Below are 22,923 nucleotides of genomic sequence, written 5' to 3' on the forward strand. Positions count from 1 at the left end.
TATTATACTGTAGTATCTATTATATGATAAGACATTTTAATCTCGCGTCTCTGAAGTAACACAAGTCCCACAGTGGATTGATCGCTATGACACGGTTCCCAGAAGATCACTGAAGTCAAGCATCACTGGCTGCGGTCAGTGTGTGGGTGCTGACCACTTCGATAAGTCTGCGTTGGAACCGAGGGAGTGCGGCATTGATCCTCGTTAAACTGCTCTACAATTAAGTGCTCGACTTCGCGTGCAGGTCGTTGGGCTACCAAAGTGGGGATGCCATCCCCTCTGCAGAGGATCAAAATTGTGATGGCATGTCTTCGGGTCATCCTCAGGGATGTTTCCCAGACAGTCGCCAATTGCCCATTGTGCAGCTCTAGTGCGACGTAAATGAATTGCAACAACAACAACTATAACAGCAACTACCGAAGTAACACGATTCAATTATATTATATTTGGAACAAGACTCAGAATTTGGACTCGTAAACTCCCCTTTGTGTGGTCATTGTCAGTCCCCAGAATCTGTAAATCACCTGCTCCTGAAGTGCAAGAGGTTCGATCTTCATTAACAAGCGCTGCGTGCCTCAATCGGTATTCGAAGCTTAAGCGAAGATCTTCATTCAACCCAACCCAACTCTTCTTCATCCAACTCAATAGCCATCAGAAGATGATCGAAGGTCCGCTCGGGTTTTGGCTGTGAAACTTACTGTGTTGATCGTAGTAGTGTTGGAGTTGGAGTTTTCAATTGGAGATTGATGTTTTCCGAAGCTTTTTCATGAAGTCAGTTGGTTAATAACTAGGTTTTAGCGAGAGTAATGTGACTAAAGAAAAGCCACGTTTAAGTTTCTATTTCGAATTTTTATTATTTTCTGAATAAAATTTTTTTTTTTTTTTTTTTTTTGTTGGATAATAAGCGAACATCCATGCATTTATAGTTAGATGTTAAAAATCTCCCTCCTTATTTCAGGATTACCAAAAAACAGGTAAGCCACTTTTACTCTTTACCTTTTGGGGGCCATCTGGTCAAAATGACCAATCTCCTAGACTACCAGTGGTGCTCCAAGGAGCCCATAGAAGATATTTTGGCTCATTCTAAAAGCAACGGCTCAACAGACTTTTGGTTTAATATTGAAGCAAAAGAAAAATCTAGTGCTATACCTCAGACCTCACCAGTACGCCTTAAAGCAGACCTAAATGCTTCTGTACCGACAAAAAAAATTAAAAGTATTAGATTCCAAAAAAGCGGGTCGCTCCTTATTCAATGTGACGACTTAGAAACTGCAAAATACATCTTAAAGATAAAAACAATCCTAGAGATTCCTGTAGCAGTTAAATGCCTTCTAGAATGCATTTCCTCCAAATTCATTCTCAGGAACTTTCCTGTTGAAACTTCGGTTTCGGACATTAGTCGGGAGTTCAATTTTGAAAACAAGACACAAGCTCTAGAAATTCGTCGGTTCTTAAAACAAGGGAAACCGACAACCACAATCCTTTTCAATGTCTTAGGTACTGTTGTCCCTGAGAAAATACGTCTCTGGTATCAATACTATGAGACTAAACTCTTCCAAGATAGCGTTACCCTAAGCAAAAACTGCTGGAGTTTCGGCCACCCCGATAAATACTGTAAATCCCCAACCAGATGCCACAACTGTGGAGGCCTTTCTTCCGAACATCAGGGCCCGTGTACTAGGGTCCAGTGCTGCAGAAATTGTAACGGCAACCATAATCCAATTCAGCGTGATTGTCCTGCATTTTTAAATTTTGAGAAACTAATGAGAATTAAGTCTACCCATCATGTTCCGATGAGTGAAGCTAGAAGAATAGCTTATTTGAAAAAGCCCTCATACGCAGAAATAACTCAGTCTGTGCCAGGAGAATACATTACCCGAGCAGAGCTAAAATCGGAACTTAACAAGTTCGCGGGTTCCATGCAACAGCTAGTCGAGAATACCTGCGCAAAACAAGTTTCTATACTGGCAGCCCAAATTGAAAATTTGACTGCTTCCATAAATAATATTCTTATCCCCGCGATAACTAACATCCAACGAAGCACCACTGCCCAGGGTGCAATCACAGAAACAAAAATCTCATCCTACTCGTCCGACTTCTCTCCAGAACGGGCAAAAAAGAAGAAGAAATCGAACTCACCCCCAACTTATGTGCAATTCACTACAAATCCTCTCCTAACAGCTGATCACCCTATAGTCCAAGATCTGCCTATGCCTATGGACAACTCCTTATCAATGCCTCTAATACCGTTGAACAACGATGAGGATGAATTATCTCTTGTGTCTTAAGAAAAGGCTTTAATTTAAAAAAAAAAAAAAAAAAAAAAAAAAAAAAAAACCTCTTACCTTACTACATACATACTCTGTCCCAGGCGTTTAGAAAAACTTTAAAAAAAAAAAAAAAAAACAACTTTTATTTTTATTTCTTATAAACTATGTCAATTCCGATATTTAATATAGTGCAATGGAATGCTCGCAGTCTTAGAAATAAACGCTACTGGCTGAGTCAAAACATCTTTTCAGAAGCCGATATTATCGCAATTCAGGAAACCTTCCTTCAAAGCGATGATCAAATTAACTTTAAAAATAAAATTACTCTCCGACAAGATCGTGACCCCCCTAACCATAGAGGTGGTGGCACCCTCTTAGCTATTTCAAAACATATCCCATTTCAAAGAATTTATTTCCATAATCTCCCCCCTTCCCGAATTGAGACCCTCGGTGTAAAAATTCAAGTTAATAATAGACAAATCACGGTAGTTAATATCTATTCACCAGACGGTAATTACTCCTCACAATGGTTGGAAAATTTCCTTCCCAATATTGAAAAACCCTTCATCATCGTCGGAGATTTTAACGTAAGACACCGAGCCCTCGGCTCTGCCTCTTGCTCCCAAACTGCTGACATCTTTCTCGACTGGATCCTAACAAATAATATTACTATTTTGAATACAAATACTCCCACCCACTTTGGCGGCCCACATCATCAACAGTCATTATTAGATCTTACCCTAGTTTCCCCTGAACTTTACCAGAAATCTTCTTACTCTGTCTTCCCAGACCCTTTTGATAGTGACCATTTTCCAATTATTACCAAAGTTAAATTCTCCTTAAACAACCCTAACATCCCACGCCCGTACCTCCATTTGCAAAACGCACAAAATGAAATCACTCAAGCTCTGTCAAATAACAACTTCAACGCAAAGAACATAGAAGATACTTGCAATTCCGTAGTCAAAGATAATACCCGATTTACAAAATTTTCCCCGCATCCCACGACTCCGTGGTGGGATAAAAAATGCGCGTTTCTGCTAGGTCAAAAGCGCAAATTTTTGCGTAAGGCTAAAAAACAAGTCTCATCCTCATTTTGGCTTAAATACAAACACTACTCCGCTCAACTCCGCCAATACATTAAAATCAGAAAAAGAATCTATTGGGACAAAATTTGTTCCAATTTAGGTTCCTCAAAAAACATTTTTAAAATCTTAAAAAGTATCTCAACTCAAAATTCCTCTGCTCCCTCCGAAAACCTGATTTTAACCCACCAAGCGACAGCTATCACCTGCCCACTCGCCCAAGCGAACCTTTTTGGGGAGCACCTTTTTCATGCTCAAAGGCCCTGTCCAATCCCTTTCTCATTCTGGGGTACAGGCTACAGCCACTTGGATACCCCTTTCTCGTCTACCGAACTGGAAGCAGCTATTCGTCGAACAAAGAACACGGCACCCGGGCCAGACCGCATTCCGGCTACTCTCATTAAATTTATTCACTCCCGTTACCCAACTAAGCTCCTTAACTTTTTTAATGTCGTTCAAGATACAGCCCAACCTCCATGTTCATGGACCCAAGCAAAAATCGTTCCGATCTTAAAACCAGGAAAAAACCCATCAGAAATTCTCAGCTACAGACCTATTGCTCTCACTTCGACTTTCGCCAAGGTCTACGAACGTATGCTTTTACAAAGGCTCCTTAATTTTTGCCTTCAGCAAAATATCTTCCCCCCCTCCCACACTGGCTTCCTCCCCTTTCGTGACTGTAATACAACTCACTCAATACTCTACCATGACATACGAGAAGCACGTGAACGGAGAAAATTTATCGTTTGTGTTGCACTCGATCTAGTCTCGGCATACGACAACGTATGGATTGATGGTCTCCTCACCAAACTCCTCTCGGTCGGCATATCTGGAAAAACAGCACTTTTCTTACAAAACTTTCTCTCCGATAGAACCTTCTACATCTCTTGGCGCAACACCCGGTCTGAAGATTTCCAGCAACCCCAGGGCCTTCCGCAGGGCAGTGTCCTCTCCCCCCTTCTTTTTATGTTTTACCTTAAAGACATTCACAAACACCTTCCCACTGGAGTTCAAATTCTTGTGTTCGCTGATGACATCTACATTTACTATGCTGCAAAATCTTTTGACAGGGTTATTGCTAAACTTCAAGATGCCCTCATCACCATTCAAACTTGGTGCACAGAGTGGAAAATGGCTATTTCACCCTCAAAAAGTGCAACTATTAATTTCTCTAACAAACGTCTGTCACCTACGATTCAGTTAACAATTTTTAACGAACGAATTCCCCAAGTTAATTCAATCAAAATTCTCGGCATCCATTACACTGCAAACATTTCTTTCCTCGGTCATTTTCAATACCTAAAAAAGAAATGTTTAAAAAAAATTAATGCACTCCGCTGCATCTCTAGCACTCAGTGGGGGTCTCGAACCTACCACCTCATTCAGATTGTAAATGCCACAATCAGAAGTATCTTAGAGTATGGCAGCCCAATCCTCTTCTCTGCGCCAAAATCACATCTTCGAGTAATTGAAACAATCTACAACTCTAGCCTCCGCGCAGCAACGGGCCTCCCACGATGGACTCCAATTCATATCCTCCACAGAGAAGCCGGCACTACCTCAATCTCACACAGGCTTGTTTTAGCAGCTAAAAAATTCTACCTCCGTCACTGTTCCCTTGGCTCTCACTCCCCAATAAATCGCCTTTTGCATAAATTCCATTTTACTAGACTTAAAAAGAAACCCCACCTTTTCCTCAAATTTCAGGACATCTTCAGCCAAAAAGGCATAAGTAAATTCAATATCATCCCCTTCCACATTCCAGTTTTCCTCACAGATCTCCCGAACCTCTGTCTTTTTGTACACGATCTTCCTTTTCAAACTACGAAAAATCCCAACGAAATCCTCCCTCTCTATCAGGAAACCCTCCACACCCTTTGGAAAGACTTTGTCATCCTGGCTACCGATGCCTCAAAATCCAGTACGAACACAGGTATTGCGGCTATTAACTCAAGGAACAACATGTCTTATATCTCTCAAATCCATCCTATTAACTCAGTTTTCACCGGAGAAGTTTTAGCGATTTGGTTAGCAGTCACAAAATTCACTACCGAGTATCTAGATTACGTTATTTTATCGGACAGTAAGTCCGCAATCACTGCCCTCATCTCAGCCACCCATAAATCCCCTCACAGCATCCTCCTCTTACAAAACAAGATAGTTTCAGCAAGTGAAAAAGTGAAATCAATCACGATCGCCTGGACACCAGCACACGTTGGCATCCCCCCCAATGAAACCGCTGATAAGCTGGCCAAACACGCCACCAATGCCCCTCGAGCCATCTCTTTTATCTCACCTGAAGACTTGTCATATTCAGCAGTTTTAGACTCAAACCGCGAACTCAGTAACCTCCGGACTAATTCAAAATACCACAAGCGTTTCCCCTTTGATCACCCTGTTAATAAAACTTCCCTCAATCAACTCCCAAACCGAAAATACGATATCTTAATCTCGCGTCTCCGAAGCAACACAATCCAACTTAACGAAATTTATGCAAAAATAGGGCTCGTAGACTCCCCTTTGTGCGACCATTGTCAACTTCCAGAATCTGCTATCCACCTCCTCTTTGAATGCAAAAAGTTCGAGCATCAGAGACAAACACTGCGCGCCTCAATCGGAGTTTTTCCACTCTCCCTTCACCGTCTTCTTAGTTATAACCAATACGATAATCTTCTCAAAAATTTAGTGGATTTTTTAATTTCAACTAAGCGTTTCTAGCCTCCAGTTTTCAAATCCATAATTAAATGCAGTCACTAATTTTTAAGTTTTAGTTTAAGCCTCTCTGAGCGCCTGGGAAAAAGAATATGTTTTTCTTATTTTTTTTGTTTTGATGAACGTGTTTCTCCAAAAGTATTGGAACCACCAAATGCTAGTTTTTAATTTTTTCTAATCTTCCTCTCCAAAAGTGTTTTGGAAAATATTTAATTTTGATCTCTACTGTAAACTTGTTTCGCTTCTTCAAGAACAGCGTACACTCTCATCACCTCATCGTCATCATCTTCAGCATCAACAACTCAACTCACAAAAATACACCTTACAGCAAGGGGGATAAAAGCGAGTAGCAGAGATCACCCCCACATCATCATCAACAGTCAACAGCCATCAGAATGTGTCTGTTTTCTGTATGAGTGAGTAGTTTAGTTGAACGGTACAGCTATTTGAAAGAAAAATGCCTACTTCAACATTGGATGCTAGAACAAGAGTATTTTCTTTTGCAAAGGCAAAGAATACTACAGTTGCTCAAAAGATTAAAGAGGCAATTTCAGCTGTTGGTGATGGTAATTCTTGTTTTTTCATTAAAGAGGGTTTCAAGTCATCCCTTTCAACTCTGAATTGAACGTATAAAAGTTTTATGTTTTTGCATATTATTAACATATAAATGCTTCACATTTCTGTATAATAACTTAATGACTCTTGAAATTTTTCTACATTAACCTAGTGAAGCTTGATATTTCTGTATTTATAAAAGCATGATATTTCTGTTTATTAATTCATCAAAGCTTGATATTTCTGTTTATTGCTTTATCAAAGCTGGATAGTTCTTCATATTTTATCAAAGCTGGATAGTTCTTCATATTTTATCAAAGCTGGATAGTTCTTCATATTTTATCAAAGCTGGATAGTTCTTCATATTTTATCAAAGCTGGATAGTTCTTCATATTTTATCAAAGCTGGATAGTTCTTCATATTTTATCAAAGCTGGATAGTTCTTCATATTTTATCAAAGCTGGATAGTTCTTCATATTTTATCAAAGCTGGATAGTTCTTCATATTTTATCAAAGCTGGATAGTTCTTCATATTTTATCAAAGCTGTGGATATTTCTGCACATTAATTTACTAAAGCTTGATATTTCTGCACATTAATTTACTAAAGCTTGATATTTCTGCACATTAATTTACTAAAGCTTGATATTTCTGCACATTAATTTACTAAAGCTTGATATTTCTGCACATTAATTTACTAAAGCTTGATATTTCTGCACATTAATTTACTAAAGCTTGATATTTCTGCACATTAATTTACTAAAGCTTGATATTTCTGCACATTATTTTACTAAAGCTTGATATTTCTGCACATTATTTTACTAAAGCTTGATATTTCTGCACATAAACTTAATAGAACTCTGTTTCTTAGTTTAATAATTATAATATAATTATTAAACTAAGAAACAGAGTTATATATTATAATGAAACATTTTTCGAACAAAGAATTAATGTTCTTTTTTAGATTACGTTCCAAAGTAAAATGTGCGGTAAGACAAAAAAAATTTCCCTTGAATAACTTTATTTGAATTTTTCTTTTTAGATCAGATTAAAAGAGAATCTTAAAAATACCTCGAACTTTATATCTCAAATTCTGTTTGCGTTATTGCCCTTTATTTTGCATAAATCGAAAGATACTGTTGAACAGAGTAAATGTCCATCAATTCATTTGCAAAAATTAAAGATATTTCAAATAATGTTTCGATTTTTTCTTCTTGGTCTCCACCCTATCGAGAGAGTTCTTAAGAGAATCGAAAATTTTTTGTCACACAAATCTAAAAATAGTTTATCCAATGACAATTTATAAAAAAAAAGTATTTAAATTTTTTTTCTTTTGATAATTAAATGGTGCAAAAATTAGAGATACAAAATACAACTTGATTGAAAGGTATACAAATTAATATTTAAATCTTACAAATTTTAAATTACATAATTTTAAATGGCAAAATATTGATTAAACGAAAACTGTCACAGCTTTTGAAAAATCAAAATTTAAAAGTAAATTTGCTTTAACTCAAACTGGTTCAGTGAGATGGCACAGAAATTTCATATTGGAAAATTTTTACATTTTAAACTACCTTATTCTGTTTTTCGATCTTTTTATTTAAAAATATTATTTAAAATAATTAGTATAAAAATTTTTGCGTATGGGAGATTTATAATTTGTTACTGATATGTCGATTGATACGCGCTCTGCTCTTATGTTTCCGAATAGATTTTGAGTCTAAAATTGAGTTTATCTATTTAGAAGTTGTGTTTATTACTTATTTAGCTACTGTTTTGAAAATACCATATTCAACCTTATTTATTGATAGAAATTAATACTTCTAATTAGTATTTGAGAGTACATGAAAAATTGCGTTAAACTAGTTTCTTAGCGTAATTAATGCGTCATGAAACAGTATGGATCCTCGTAAAATAAAGTTCTATCCCGAATGTTGAATTATTCAATGGTAATAAAAATAAAATAAACTTTTAAATTATTCTAGGGCCTATCTAAGTGGCACTGCCTTTATCTAACTATACAGTCTAATCCCACTTTGAAACTCGGATATAATGAACACTCGGCTGTAATGAACTTTTTAGTGGTTAATTTTTGCATTCTATTATCAACGCTTATAGTGGGACAAATGGGTAATTCGTTTATAGTGGATTCGAATTTCATTTCCTAAAGTTTTTTTTTCTTTTCTAATTTTGAATTTGGTGGAGTTGATTGCAAATGAAGAAAATTCTTTATATTGTGTTAAATTTTAATCTCCCATGTTGTCGCAAGCCATTAAGGCAATTGGTGCGATTACTCTTGTTTTCCAGTGGCGCCATCTATGACCGAGAATTCGACTTCTGCCTCACTCATACATCACATCCGCTTATATCGCCGACCCAGTCATACAGCCATTCATTCATCCACAGATCGTAATTTTGACCAGAACCAGAGAACTAAACATCTCCAATTCAGTACCTCCAGAGGTATTGATTTGTTATAGGAACATGGAGGACTTCATGACACGACAAATTCAATGTGCACCAGTGACCATTTACTACGCGGGAGGAGTCGGTCGGCTGGATTTAGAACACCCATTCTCACGAACGTAAATCCAGGACCCAGTCAACAAGGCTATCCCGGCCCCATGCTTAACGCTTTTAAACTAGGGTGAAAATGTTAAGCAGCATTTCCTCTCCTGCCCACCCCTCTATGTTGAAGATGAACCCCTATGGCGAACAAAAAATTTTATCTTTAGAGTGAAATCTGCATTAAATATTTTGAATACTTTGTACGGCAAGAAATGAGAAAATACATCATTCTTTACTAGTTGTTAATACTAAAATTGCTGAACTCTACTTCATCGAATTGTAGTCAGTCTGAAATCATTATCTTCTATAGAATTTAAAAATTAACTAATCATTTTCCTTTCAAATACTTCATTTAATTTATATATAATTTATGTTCCATATGGTAATCATTATTTCCAACAATGCCATTATCAATGTCAGAAAAATTTTCTAAGAATTTGGATATAGTGAGCCACCGTTTATACTGATTATTATTGCTGGATCTGCTGACAGTTCATTAAAACGAGGCTCTGCACTTTTGAAATAGCATTTGGATTTGGCAATAGCTCTGGTGCTATAAATGTTGAGAATCAATTTTGTTTATTTTGCATTTAGCATAATTTTTGCATTTGCGCAGATATGACGATAAACTCAAAACCAATTGAAATAAAATAACTGTTTATATATTTAAGATATTACGCTAAAATGATTACAAAACAATGAGAATGAATTGAAAAATGAGTATGAAAGCAGCATTGAAAGTTTTGGTATGAATTTGTATAATTATCGCGCAATATCACCCGTCTTGGCTAATAATAAAATTTCCTTTAGCCCCTACATTATTCTAATAAAATTTTAGAGCTTCATCTCCCAGTAGAGCTACCCTTGTTCGAATACAGGCCATGGCTGATCTCTTAAAATGCTGCTCTCTACTACAACAGGCTTAATATATGTCCAAGTGATAGATGAATAATCAGTTCGTTGAATCGTGGAAGTGTTTTCTTTCCACGCATATTAGTATTACATCGCTTGATTCAGAAGTTCCCTTGTCTTCTAGGTTGGATTCAAAATTGCAGGCTACAGAGTTGAATTACAAGAATCAGCCCTTTTCAACGCTGGTAATAAAAAGCAATGGCTACACTTAGATGTTTTAATTGTACAACTTAGACATTTTAAAATAATACAATATGTACTTTCCTTTTATATGAAAAATTGAAATTTTACTGAAAAAGCATAATTTTGATAATACATTTTCCATGTGTAAGAACGTGTCATGGTCTAAAAGTATTGAATATCAAATTTGTTCTAACAAATCCATCAATACAGTGATATTCATTAAAATAAAATGTGTTAGATGTAGCTGCATATTCTTATATGAAATTAATCTAATAGTTATTCATAAATATTAGAAATTTTCAGTCCTAGTTAATATGATCATTAACATAATCACGTTTCATTCGTTTTTTCTTTACACGAGTTATTTAAATCTTAGTGAAAAACATGTTAAGCAAAATTTTGAATTGACTGAATTTCTCATGTTTAAAAGCGTGTGATTTGTTTTAAATAGGTAACTACCCTATTTTTGTTTCAACCGAATTCATTAAACAACAGTCAATAGAGTAAGATAAACAGCCACCTATTCTTGTGTTAAGTTATTCTAATTAATAACTATATCGTTTGTTATTAAAAATTGATTATTATGTTATAATAATCAATATTTAAGTATAATGGTTTGAAATCTGCTGCGTAATTACGAAAAATGTAAATTGTTCATGTGCCCCTTACGGATATCTAAAGGATTCCCCCATAGAGGTGATATAAAGGGCCTCTCTACCACCTCTATATACCACCTCTATGGATTCCCCTGAAGTGATTGCCATTTTAAATTTTACAAAATGTTTACATTAAATGTTAAATATAAGTATTTACCTAAATTTTAGAAATGACAATTTTTAAATAAAATACAAAGTTGGGATATGCCAGCATTATTAAGAAATTTTATGCCAAAAAGAATTTATTCTTCTGGGTATACCTCTTTTTACGAACAGTTAAAAAGCAAGCATTCTTATTACACAGGGTAATATAGTGATAAGCCACATTTTTTAATTAGGAAATATTTTTACATGAATTTTAGTATTATTCCTAGATGCGCGCAGATACATAAAATCACCCCGAATAACTTTTTGATGTATAATATTTTCAAAACTACGAATTTTTTTAATTCTACCAACAAAACAAAAAAACTGCCCCACAAATTTTTTACATTGTATTATATTTCCATGCAATATTTTCACGTTTTAAAAAGCAAATCTTCACTCAAATTTCATAGTTTAAAAAGATATACAGAGAACTCAAATTATCCCCACTTCAGATTATATGAGATTTCTTTGAAGATTTCAAACATTATATACCTCCTGATCATTCTGTGTTTTTTTTTTTTTTTTCCTTCGTTGTTTCAGTGATTTATACTCTGAACAAAGACTTCTGTTGCATATTTGAAATATGTACACATATGTGAATAACTTTTTTGTTTGAACCTTTCATTTAGCCTTTTGATATCCGCGGTTATCCGTAGTGCCCATTTCCCCTCCATTCTGCGGGTAATCTGGGCTCTTCTAATTTAACCCTTAACGGCCCGGAATTATCTTCAGTTAACTTCTCACTTGATATAATTATAATAAGTATGATTAATTACAATTGTAAATATAACAGCAGATGTGATTAAAATAATTTCATTGTTTTAGCCATCATGTGTGGTACTTGACCCAGTAAAAGTGCTATGCCACTTATTGGTTCTTTGAGGGTTAAAATAATGTCAAAATTCGCAATCAAAGAAAGACTCTTTTTGAAATGATAACAATTTTATTGTTTAATACTGCATCTAATAATATTGTTTATTACTGCATCTAATATTGTTATTACCGCATCTAATAATAACAATAGAAAGTAGGCAAAATAACTGGTTATGTGAAAATACTAAGTGCAGACAGTGCGATTTTGTAGGAAAGTGAGAAACTGAGTAGACTATTGTTTTATTGATCCGATTTTTTCTCCCGCAATTTAATTATTAGTTTCTAATTGCTATATATATTTTTTTCTAATTGCTATATATTTCTAATTCTATATTTCTAATTACTATATATTTTTGTAAAATATTTATTTTCCGGTTAATTCCTCTGATGAAGTAGAATGGCCGAAAAACTGATATTTCAATTATTTTCCAAAAATGATCAACGCATGAGTTTCCGAGGTCACTGATTGAGATTTTCTTCTTTCAATATCCACATATGCTGAAAATTGAATAAGTCTATATTAAGTTATATTTTATTATTATTCAGGACTATTATACATACATGATTCTAAATATATAGCATGGCGATAGTAACAAGAAAATCTGCTTTTTCATGGACTAATTATAAATAAATAATTCTATTTTTCAGAATTTATTAAATTATTATTAGAATTTATGGGATGGGTTCTTTTTCCTAAGTATTACGCTGTTGAACGGATAACGAGTCTCTTCAAAAAACCCTATGTTGCATAATAATTTCTTAAGCAATTTCAAATACCGAAACTGATTTTCTCTTAGAAAATTATTTAAATAAATATGTTTTATAATTTCATTCGTAATTGGTTGTTAAAGCAAGGAAAATTGTTTCGAGTGTTTTTATTAGTATTCAAAAATTCTAAAGAAAGGTAGAAATTCTATTTACCAAATATCTTTATTTTTAATGAAAATAGTCAAAAATCATGTTTAGTTTTATTAAAAAGTAGAAGAAAAAATTAAATTTTCTTCAATAAGACCCTTATTTCGGAGAGACCTTGGTTCTGCATAGATCCTTAGAATGAAGGAGGGGATCACCATTTCATAAATCGCAATGAAGATTCTATTCAATTTAGCCAATCACTGATCTAGCAGTTACTCTACCGGACTATGGTTGTGGGTTCGAATCCCACAGTAAGCATAGATGTCTGTGTGTTCTGTGTCCTTTCTTTTGTGTGAATGTAACCAATCCTATAAAGAGATTTGTGGTTGCATGACGTTGACGACGCTAATCCATCGCCGCGTCTTAGCCACAGGTGCCCACTGGGCAATTCTAGCATTTCTGAGGTCAATGGGAAATAGACCCAAGAGCAAGCCATTAAAATACTCTATTCAATTTTACATAGAGTTTTTAAACTACTGTATTTTACTAATTGTAAAGGTAGTTTTTAAAAACAATAATGAAAGCACAATTATTTCTGAGTATCAAAATTCACATGCAGAAAACCACTTTGTATCCATAATAATTGGAATATATTGATAATAATTAGTTTTAATTTTCTTACTTTTCTTTCTACTGAAAAACAGTATTGATTAGTACATAAATGTTTTGGATCTTGACCTCCAGAATTCTGTGGGACGCTTCTTTTTTACCATTGTTTTCAATTATTAAGTGTTTAATATGCTAAGACTTTCTGTTAAATGTCTCGTCAAACTGGAAATTTTTCACTGTGATCTTACAAGACAGCAATATTTTACAATTGTCAACATTCTTGGAAGGAGCACATGTAGCATTGCAAACGAACACAAGTCTTATTTGTGAAGTGATTACTTAATTTACAATAAATTCTAATTATAGTCCGTATTTACTTTTAATCCTCTGTATTCTCAATGTAGATGGATCTTAATATTAATTTGTGGGTATAAATCTGAATTTCAGTAGGAATAGTACTTTTTCATTTTACGTGAAATTTTACCAAAAATATTAGTTTTCCTTAAAATAATAGTATTTTTTCCATTAGAATTATTTATTGTTAGAATTTTATCATTCCAATGAAAATTTAAGCAGAAACCGTCCTGATTTTTCCCCAACATGTGTAAATCATAAGGAATCTGCAAAATTCAAAAGCATAGCAGTGTTATCGCAAAAAGAAAAACAAAAAAAATGAAAATACTAATAAAAAAAACTAATTTAGAAAAGGTGTCCTGTTGTTGTCGTCAGCCATTAAGGCATTGGGGGTGCGATTGTTCTTGTTTTCCAGTGACGTCATCTTTGGCCAAGAATTGGACTTCTGAAAAGCCCATACGTCACACCTGTTTAAAAGTGAACCCATTCCTTCGTCCCCAGACAGTAATTTTGACCTGAACCAGAGAACGATCAATTTCCAATTCTGTACCCACTGAGGTACTGATTTGTTATGGGATCATGGAGGACTTTTTGACCTGATATGTATAGCGTGCACCAGTCACCGTTTACTAGAAAGGTGTCCTACTGTAGGATAATAGAAGGATAGTACCAAAATACATTAAATATCATATATATATATATATATAAGCTTCGGCTATGGTTATTTCTGGGCAATTTTATGACAAAAAGAAAACTCTATAAAACTTAACAAAATATTTTCTAACATTTGACTTAAAATGCCCTTAAATGACTTACTTAAAATTTAATTTTTTTTCTTTTCAAAAACCATTCATACTCTCACTACAGCCAATAGAAGGCTTCTCACTTTACCTGTTTTGATTGTTCTTGGTTGAGTCTCCTTCTACTAAGTTTTTCCTATTCCTTTTAATCATCTATCAATAAAAAATCAATTAAAATTATCGTTTTAAATGAAATTATCTTTGGATGATAGTTTTTAAAAAGTGCAAATTTTAATTACCATTCTAAATTCCAGAGATATGGCAGGATTAGTGAAATGGGGATTAAGTCTATACCAGAGGTGGGTAAACTATGAGAGGCTACATTTAAATAAAGGAGGCCGCATGATACCTATAAATGTGACTTTTGTGTAATTATAATTTTTGCTTAGTTTTATCACTTTTTGTGTTATATAGAAATAATGCATTAAGTCATTTATTAAAAATAAAGTTTGCAATATAAAATTTCATATTTACATAAGACTAATGACATATTTTAATATTTAATAATTTTTTAATAAACAAAATGTGCTTAAATACTATTTCAAATAAAAATAAAGTAGAAGCATTTTTAAAAAAAACTTCAATCTTTTAAATATTTATATTCTTTGAGTCAAATAGTGTTTCTTTGCAACATTCACTTTTCTCAAATTAAAACTGTATAGCACGATAAACACACCATTTTACTTTTCACAGAATTAAAAAAAAAATCACCACTTTACATTAAATGTTCCGTTTTCTTCATATAACTTTCTTCTGTTACTATTTGACACGGAGATAAAACGAATATCAAATAGTATCTTTAAGTAACCGTGCTCTTACTAAAAGTAATAAAACCGTGTATTAAAAAAATATCAGAATTAGTAAAACAATAACTAAATTTTCACAATGACCGATAGCAATACAAAAGAGACTCTCAGGTAAGTTACAAGTGAGCAACTTACAAGGGAATGATGAGAGATGATGGGCAAAAGGAGAAAAGTAGGTACTGTCAGTCTCTCAGAACAGCCACCGTCACGGTGTCTGGGGATGGCAATGCTCGATGGATGGCAGTGCGTTATTTAATTATATTAAATTTCTAATTGTCGTAATATATGTAATTAAATATTAATACAACAGCAAGAGACCACTTAAGAAATTCATGGAGGCCTCGGATTTACCTCCTCTGGTCTCTACCCTTATATTATAATGATCAAAAATCCAAATCTATGAGATAGTTTTATTCAAATATGTGAAACTTCCTAATTTAATACATAGTTAGCACTAATTAGCGTATTTGTATTGAACCCTTCCAACCAATATCATTGGCACTCATGACGTAAAACTCCATTTATTTGAACCAAGTTAGTCAGGATGATTGCATTTTTCTCTTGTTTTTTAGAAGTTTCGGGAATTTTGAACAATACGATGCACAGAAACATCTCATTGCCTATATGTAAATTGTGTTCTTCATCAAAAACTATCTCATTTATAATTTGAAATATGACTTAGCATTAGTTTATCCCTTTAATTCCTCAGTTATTAAATTAAATTTAATTTCAGGTAATGAAAATAAAGGAGCATCTGTGTCTGCAATTGTAACATGGATTCTGAGTAAGTTTTTTTTTAAATGATGAACACTTCACTATCAATATTTATTATTGTAGATTTAGAACTTTGATAATTAGCAGTACTTGTGCATAATTAACGTTGCAGAAATTTTTCAGGATCACCCAAATCTGTTTTTCTCCCTTTCAATAGCTATAAAAAATTTTAAAATTTAAACACAAATTTACAATCTCAAATTAACTGTTTAAAACTTTTAACCATATTTATTGCTTAATAGAAAAATTCTATGGAATTTTTAAAAATTATCCCCATGTCTAATAAAAAGGCTCCTTTTTTCCCACTGTTTTTGAAAAGTAAATCAGCTAAATATCTTTTTTTTTACACAATAACATTTTATTATTATTAGGGTAAACCAACCAGTGATTGAACAATTAGCTTGACTTTAAACAGCTTGTCTTCAAAAATTTCATAATATTTTTAAAATCTGTAGTTTCTGGTAAATGACAGTCAACATATTTGTTGTAAAATACAAATTATTTAAAAATTGAGGGAATTTATGAAGTATTTCAAGGTTTTGGACATTTATATAATAAATAAGGTAACCAAGTGAGTGAACAGCCCCTACCAGTGAATAAACACTATTTCTGTGACTGAACACTTGGTATTCTGAGTATTTTATGTTTTCAGGCACTTGTACGACTTATATAAATCATACAAATGTCTGAAAATATAAAATACTAATTATTTTGAAAAACTTTACACTAGGTCATATAATGTATATGGGTATCGAAAAATACGTCTATTAAATAGGGAAAAAATTTAAATTTTTTGTTATTTCGGATACTATTTAAATAACAAGATAGCCTGAAAAGAAATTGAGAGGCATCAGTTCTATTTGTTTTTAAAAAAAGTCCTGAAATTACCAAATCTTGAATTTGTGTAGAATAGGTCTTACATTTCCTTACTTTCAATCTTTAACACTAAACATACCATAACCACTCAAATGACCGTTTAAGAGCATCGAAAATGCGCTATCGTTTTTGCACATTTGACTTCATGACTTTTTCTAACTAACTATTTCTCACTATTTATGACTAACTATTTCTCACTATTTCTAACAGTTAATTTCTATTAATTTTTTTTTTGTATTTTGTTTGTTTTGAATAATACTTGTCGTATACCCATTTCTACCACTTTATTGCTTTATAAGGTTATCGGATCAGAAATTACGATGTAATACGTGTTCAACGTATTGCATTCGATTGGCTGCACATTTCTGCAAAGACAGTTGCGTAGTTAGTTCAATCAGGATAACTGTAAATTCGAATTTTAAGAAAGTACCTAATATTTTAGATTGGCATTTTTGTGTAAGAAAAAGTGATAAAAACTAAATGTTTTGATAAGAAGCTTAGATTTTATTTTGATAGCTGCACTTCATTTCTAACAAATTGTTAGTTTTTACCCAGAAAAATGTCCAAACAATCAAGACAGCGCAAGTTCTTAGAAGAAATAATATTAATTATAAGAATAATTATAAGAATTATAATTCTTATATATTCTTATAATTATAAGAATAATTATAAGGATCAGAGAAATAATAATAATTAGAAGAAATATGTTTGCGGAAAATGTACAATGGAAACACTCTGTATATGTAAAAAATGCGTTGAGCAATGAATTAAAAAGTCTTTGTGTTTGTAATACATAAAAATTTGCAATATACAATTTTGTTTTATAATAATTTTTTTTAGTATATTTCCTTTCTAACATCCATATTTCATACATTCAATCAAGAAACATAAATTCCGGTCCAACTATGGCAGAAATAGGTATTTAAGTGTTGGTATGTTTAGTGTTAAGATAAAGATTTTTGCCTCTGGACTATCAGCTTTTGGTAATTTAAATTTTCTCCGTGTTATGAATGGGTGTCGTCTCAAAAGGCTGAGCAATTTTCTTCCTTGTGATTTCCGTCATGACATTGCATTGTAGACAGCATTTTTCACGTTCATGTGCATCCAATTTAGAATATTTTAAAACAGAAAAATGACAGATTCATTTTGATTAGTCTTGCTTTTGGAAACTGAATAGATGCTTTGTTTAGATTTAGATGTTTTCAGCCTGCTTTTGACCTCACAGCTTCTATAAACGCTGCATGTTCTTCAATAACTCTCGTACTTCCTTTTTGCTGAACACCACTGATCATAAGTGAGATTGCTTTCGAAAGGCAATATTTCTCTTAAATTATCTTACACTTATTTTCCTCGGAAAAAAAAATAAGAAAAATATAGTTACGAATTAGTAAATGTGTGCATAATTTTGTGAATATTCCATTAATAGATTAAATATCTTAGACGGACTCTAAAGAAACAGTTCAATTTGAAACTTTTTGCAGGAAAGTCACGTAATTTGGAGAAAATAACGCCTAAGGGAGAGCGCTTATAAAATACTATATTTCTTATAAAAGATAGTTTGGTAATATTTTTGCTGATTTAGTCATAATCTTGGCGATACTTGGCTGTCATTTTGGCAACAAAATGACAGTTCTGGAAAATTAGTTTCGAAGCGATAGGACTAATATTTACGGAGTTAGAAGAGAATAGCTTAGAATCGTACCGAAAATTCCGAGGTTTCCTCACCAAGCCTAAAAAAATAGAACTGTGTTTCATCAGAGGGAATTCTGCTCCCGCATTACCTTCTGTCTAAATTTCTAAAATCAGTCTTAATGTCTAAATTTTCAACATCTAATTGAATTTAGGTTGAATACTTACACCCAATTTACAGCAGCAGTAGAAAACCATCCTTTATAATTGATAATGTGTTAGGAACATTTGACTGAATCAAAAAAAATTATGATTCTTGTATGTTTTATCCAGAGTTTGTTAGATGTTAATAATACTAAAGATAATTATGTCAATGATAATGCCAAAAATATACCGTAAATAATTTAAATATGCATCCACATTAAATACTAAATCTTCTTCCTTCCAACATTTAAAGACGAAACGTTAAACTTGCTTTAAATATATTCAATAGACAGCTATAAATTCACTCAATGAAAACTACAATATAGATTCGCATCCTGGTCTTAAAAACATCCTATCATTGAATGAATAACTGGCCCATCAACCTACTTTCAAGCCAAATTTCATTTTATTCGATAGAGGTTTTGATGAAAGTTGCTAAATCTGATCATTTTAAAACACCTCTATATAAGAGACCTCAACCAAACTAAAATATCGAATAGACAGAAATGGAGGGGGGGAAATGATGCGTTTAATCCTTTTCACAAAAAACTGCTGGATATTTACTGTACTGGACAGTATCTTTTGATACATGTAAAATACAAAGCAGCCACACAATATCAATTTGAGATTCAAAACGGTGCGTTATTTTTAATTAATTTTTTCTGACAAAATTATACCAACAAATTCTGAAATCAGTTTTTGAAGAGCAATTAATTATACAGTTGTCTACTTTTTTTTGATAAATATGTGCACTCAGTGAAATTCTTTAGAATCTTCCAGATCTAGTTATCAATTTAAAAGGTAAAAAAATAGTTAAATTTTCATAAATCTCAAAACTCAGATATTTTATTTTTAATGACTTACTCAAAACTAGATCGCATAATTTTCTTGCTTTAGAGGTTTGAGAAAAATCCCTACAATTTCTAAAAATTATCTCTTCTCTTTATCTAAATAAGCGACTCTTTTGTTCTCTACGTTATTTAAAAAGGTATTTTACTGTCAAATACTAAATCATCAATATTTTGATAAATGCAACAACAAAAAACCAAGGAAATGTAAATCAAAAATTTAACCTGTACTCCAAGATGGCAAGGTTAGAACCCCTTGATATTTCTTGATATAGAAATGATCTTTGATTGCACTGTAAACAACAACTCGCAAACGAAATTTTGACAGATGCCAACTTCTCCGGACACGCCAATATAATTGAAAAAACGGTAAATAACTACAAACTAAATTTTGCAAATATTTGACTATTTTTGCTTCTATAAAGTGGTGAATTATATAGACCCACGAATTATTTAAAAATAGTGGTGGATAAAAATCTACTAAATTGAATTTATTAAACCAAGAATCACAATTGATAAACTACCATTTTGAAATATTTATTTGCTGCCCGAAGAAAGTTGGCATCTCTGTGTTGAAGACGTGTGAGACACGTCAATTATTGTTTTGACATAAGAAACAAATGACGTCTCCCAGACGTCTTCGTATGTAAAAGGTTAAGAAATAAATTTCTATAGTTCCACATAACTATTAGAATACATGCTTTTCAGTTGAGTCCATTGAATATTTTTCAGGTAACTACTCAATTATGGATCCAAACCAACTCAAAATACAAGTGAAAAAATCAGTAATCAAGTTACTAGAAAAAGGAGATTTGCAAAGAAGTTGGACTTCTAAAGGTGCTCTTGGATCATCCGGATCCTTTGTCCTGCCAAAAGAAAGAGTTAAAAAGACAAATTACATGAATTCAAATTCCAGAGCTCAAATGAAAAAGTCTATAACATTGAAAGCAAATACAATACGAGAATCTAAAAAATTTCCAAAGATAAGAGAAAGTGGAATCAAAGCTGACAAATTTTCAGTCTCTGAGTTTCAAAAGTTGCTGGAAAAGCAGACCTAGTTTTATTCAACGTAATAAATTTTTTAAAAAAACATTTCCTTATTTAAGGATGTAATCCTGAGGATGGATTTATGTAAACTCTTATAAAGGTTTTAATAAATTTTCTTTTAAAAAATATTTTATTTTCAACATTTGTAACTGAATCCATGGCATTGAGAGGTTTGGATTACATAAAAAAATTTTGAACATCACGTAAATTAATCAGTTTAAACTATGAAATTTTGAAAAATCCAGACAAATGTGTTTTTTAGAAAAACGCCATTCTAAATCTATGGAAACACTACCTATGTATATGAAATTGAAAATATAAGAAGCTTTTTAATTGTGGATTGAAAGTCCATGATGTTCCATGAAAGTCCACAGTTTCATCTGGCAAACAATTTTATTTTGATCATCTTCATCAAAACAATTACTGTTAGTTCTTGATGCAGTGAGGATTAAATAGTTTGATTAATACAAATTTAGAGCAGAAATTAATGTTAAAAATAATCCAACACAAGGACATTCAGTGAAATTCACACTGTACCTTTAAATTTTAGAGGTACCTTTTAAAAATCAGAGGTAAAAATGTTTATTTCTGAAATCAGAGTTTTTAGAGTGTACTTAAACTTACATCACCTATGAGTATTTTATTTTCAAGCATCATTTGCATTGAATTGAAATAATATTAATTTAAACTAAGTAATTTTTCTAACCTATAGCAATTGATTCATCTCAAATTACCAATCAAGATTTACAGACACATAATTATGCCGCTCATTCCTGGGGGTAATCTCTTACACACGCAATACTTAACTGAATTTTATTTACATAGACTACTATCATATCTTTTTTTTTCGCATCTGCTTAAAGAAAGACATATTATTATGAAAACATGTAACTGAGCTTGTGAATACCAATGGGCAATAAAAATGATTCCAAGTAGCAATTTTATTTGAAGAAAACAAAATGAGTGTTTGGCTGACTGCCTTTTTTATATAACGCATATCTCCTTTATAAAGAGCCCTGGTTTAACGACATATCAGGTTTAACGAGACAATTATGTAAATAATTGGTTTATCACTATAAAAAAAATGCCCTTTTTTCCGGACTCTCTTTGTATGCATGACTGTTTAAAGATTTTTGTTGGCAAAGCGATTTTTCACTTTCTCACTTTAATCCTTAATGAATTTAAAATGTCAATTCATATTCTAGTTTTTGCCATACAATTTTGCGCACTGTACTATAACTATTCTCAAATCATTTAACGATTATATTCTGTACTTACTCTACATTATTTCAAGGTTTTGAACATTGTATGAATAAAAGTGAGATTCGACTTTATTGTTAAATTGATACTCTACCTGATTATTTTCTTCAGATAATTTTTTAATTTTTTCAAATGGCAACAAATTAGACCACAATAGTTTTAAAGGTTTATACACTTAAATGTGATTTCAATATGTAAGACTTAAAGTAAAGACAGTTTCTGACGTTTCTTCGCAATATACACTAGAACCGCTGTGGGGACTATCAATATGTGGTGAGAGTGCAGATATACTTTCGTAATATTACGAAATTTTCACGAAGAAAATTTGTTTCTACATTTTTCAAATCCGTTGTGACTTATACAGAAAAAAATTGTTTTGGATGGTAAAAAATCACTGATTACGAATGCATTCATTTTACGGTTTTGCTCAACCAACCCAGCTGAACCCATGAATACCTGACCCCAAAAAGTGGTCTACAAATGAAAAGCACCAATACGAATAAAGTGGTACTTCACTAAGTGGATAATTTGTTCTGTTTTTTACCACTTTAGCTTTAAAAAAGAAATAAGCCTTGAATTGCCATCTAAGTATAAATATTTATGTCATTAATATATTGCGGTAGATCGAACTACTTTGTTTTTGCAAAATAAATACTACTAATAAAACAAGAGTGGTACTACCACTTTTTTGGAAAAAGGAACCGTCTCAATGAAAGGCTGCTGGGCACAAATAAGTTAAAAGCATAAAGTTTACTGTATTTTCTTTTTAATTTTTTCTACAGTATAACGTTAAAACGCCTGTTTGACGAATATAACTCGGATTTAACGAAGGAATTCATTTTTGAAATCATGTTTTTGAAGAAGAAAAAACTTTCAAAACAAAAATTTATGTCAATAAG

The 22,923-nt window shown here is 32.5% G+C and overlaps 1 protein-coding gene across 2 annotated transcripts in view; it reads left to right on the forward strand.

Annotated features, from left to right (window-relative positions):
• The window catches only part of LOC107441389 (frizzled-4), a 68,324-nt gene extending 47,747 nt beyond the window's left edge, over positions 1–20,577 (forward strand). The window contains exons 1-3 of one of the 2 annotated variants that reach the window (XR_001583732.5): positions 6,513–6,694; positions 16,120–16,170; positions 20,450–20,577. The gene's annotated coding sequence lies outside the window, so the exon portion shown is untranslated. Of the gene's footprint in view, positions 1–6,512; positions 6,695–16,119; positions 16,171–20,449 lie in introns of those variants that run through there. The other variant, XM_071188457.2, reaches the window with a different exon arrangement.
• The last annotated feature ends 2,346 nt before the right edge of the window (positions 20,578–22,923 follow it).

The sequence above is a fragment of the Parasteatoda tepidariorum genome, chromosome 12, assembly GCF_982258835.1.
Source record: "Parasteatoda tepidariorum strain Cologne lab strain chromosome 12, Ptep-v5.0, whole genome shotgun sequence".
In the NCBI taxonomy this organism is placed as follows: Eukaryota; Metazoa; Arthropoda; class Arachnida; order Araneae; family Theridiidae; genus Parasteatoda; species Parasteatoda tepidariorum.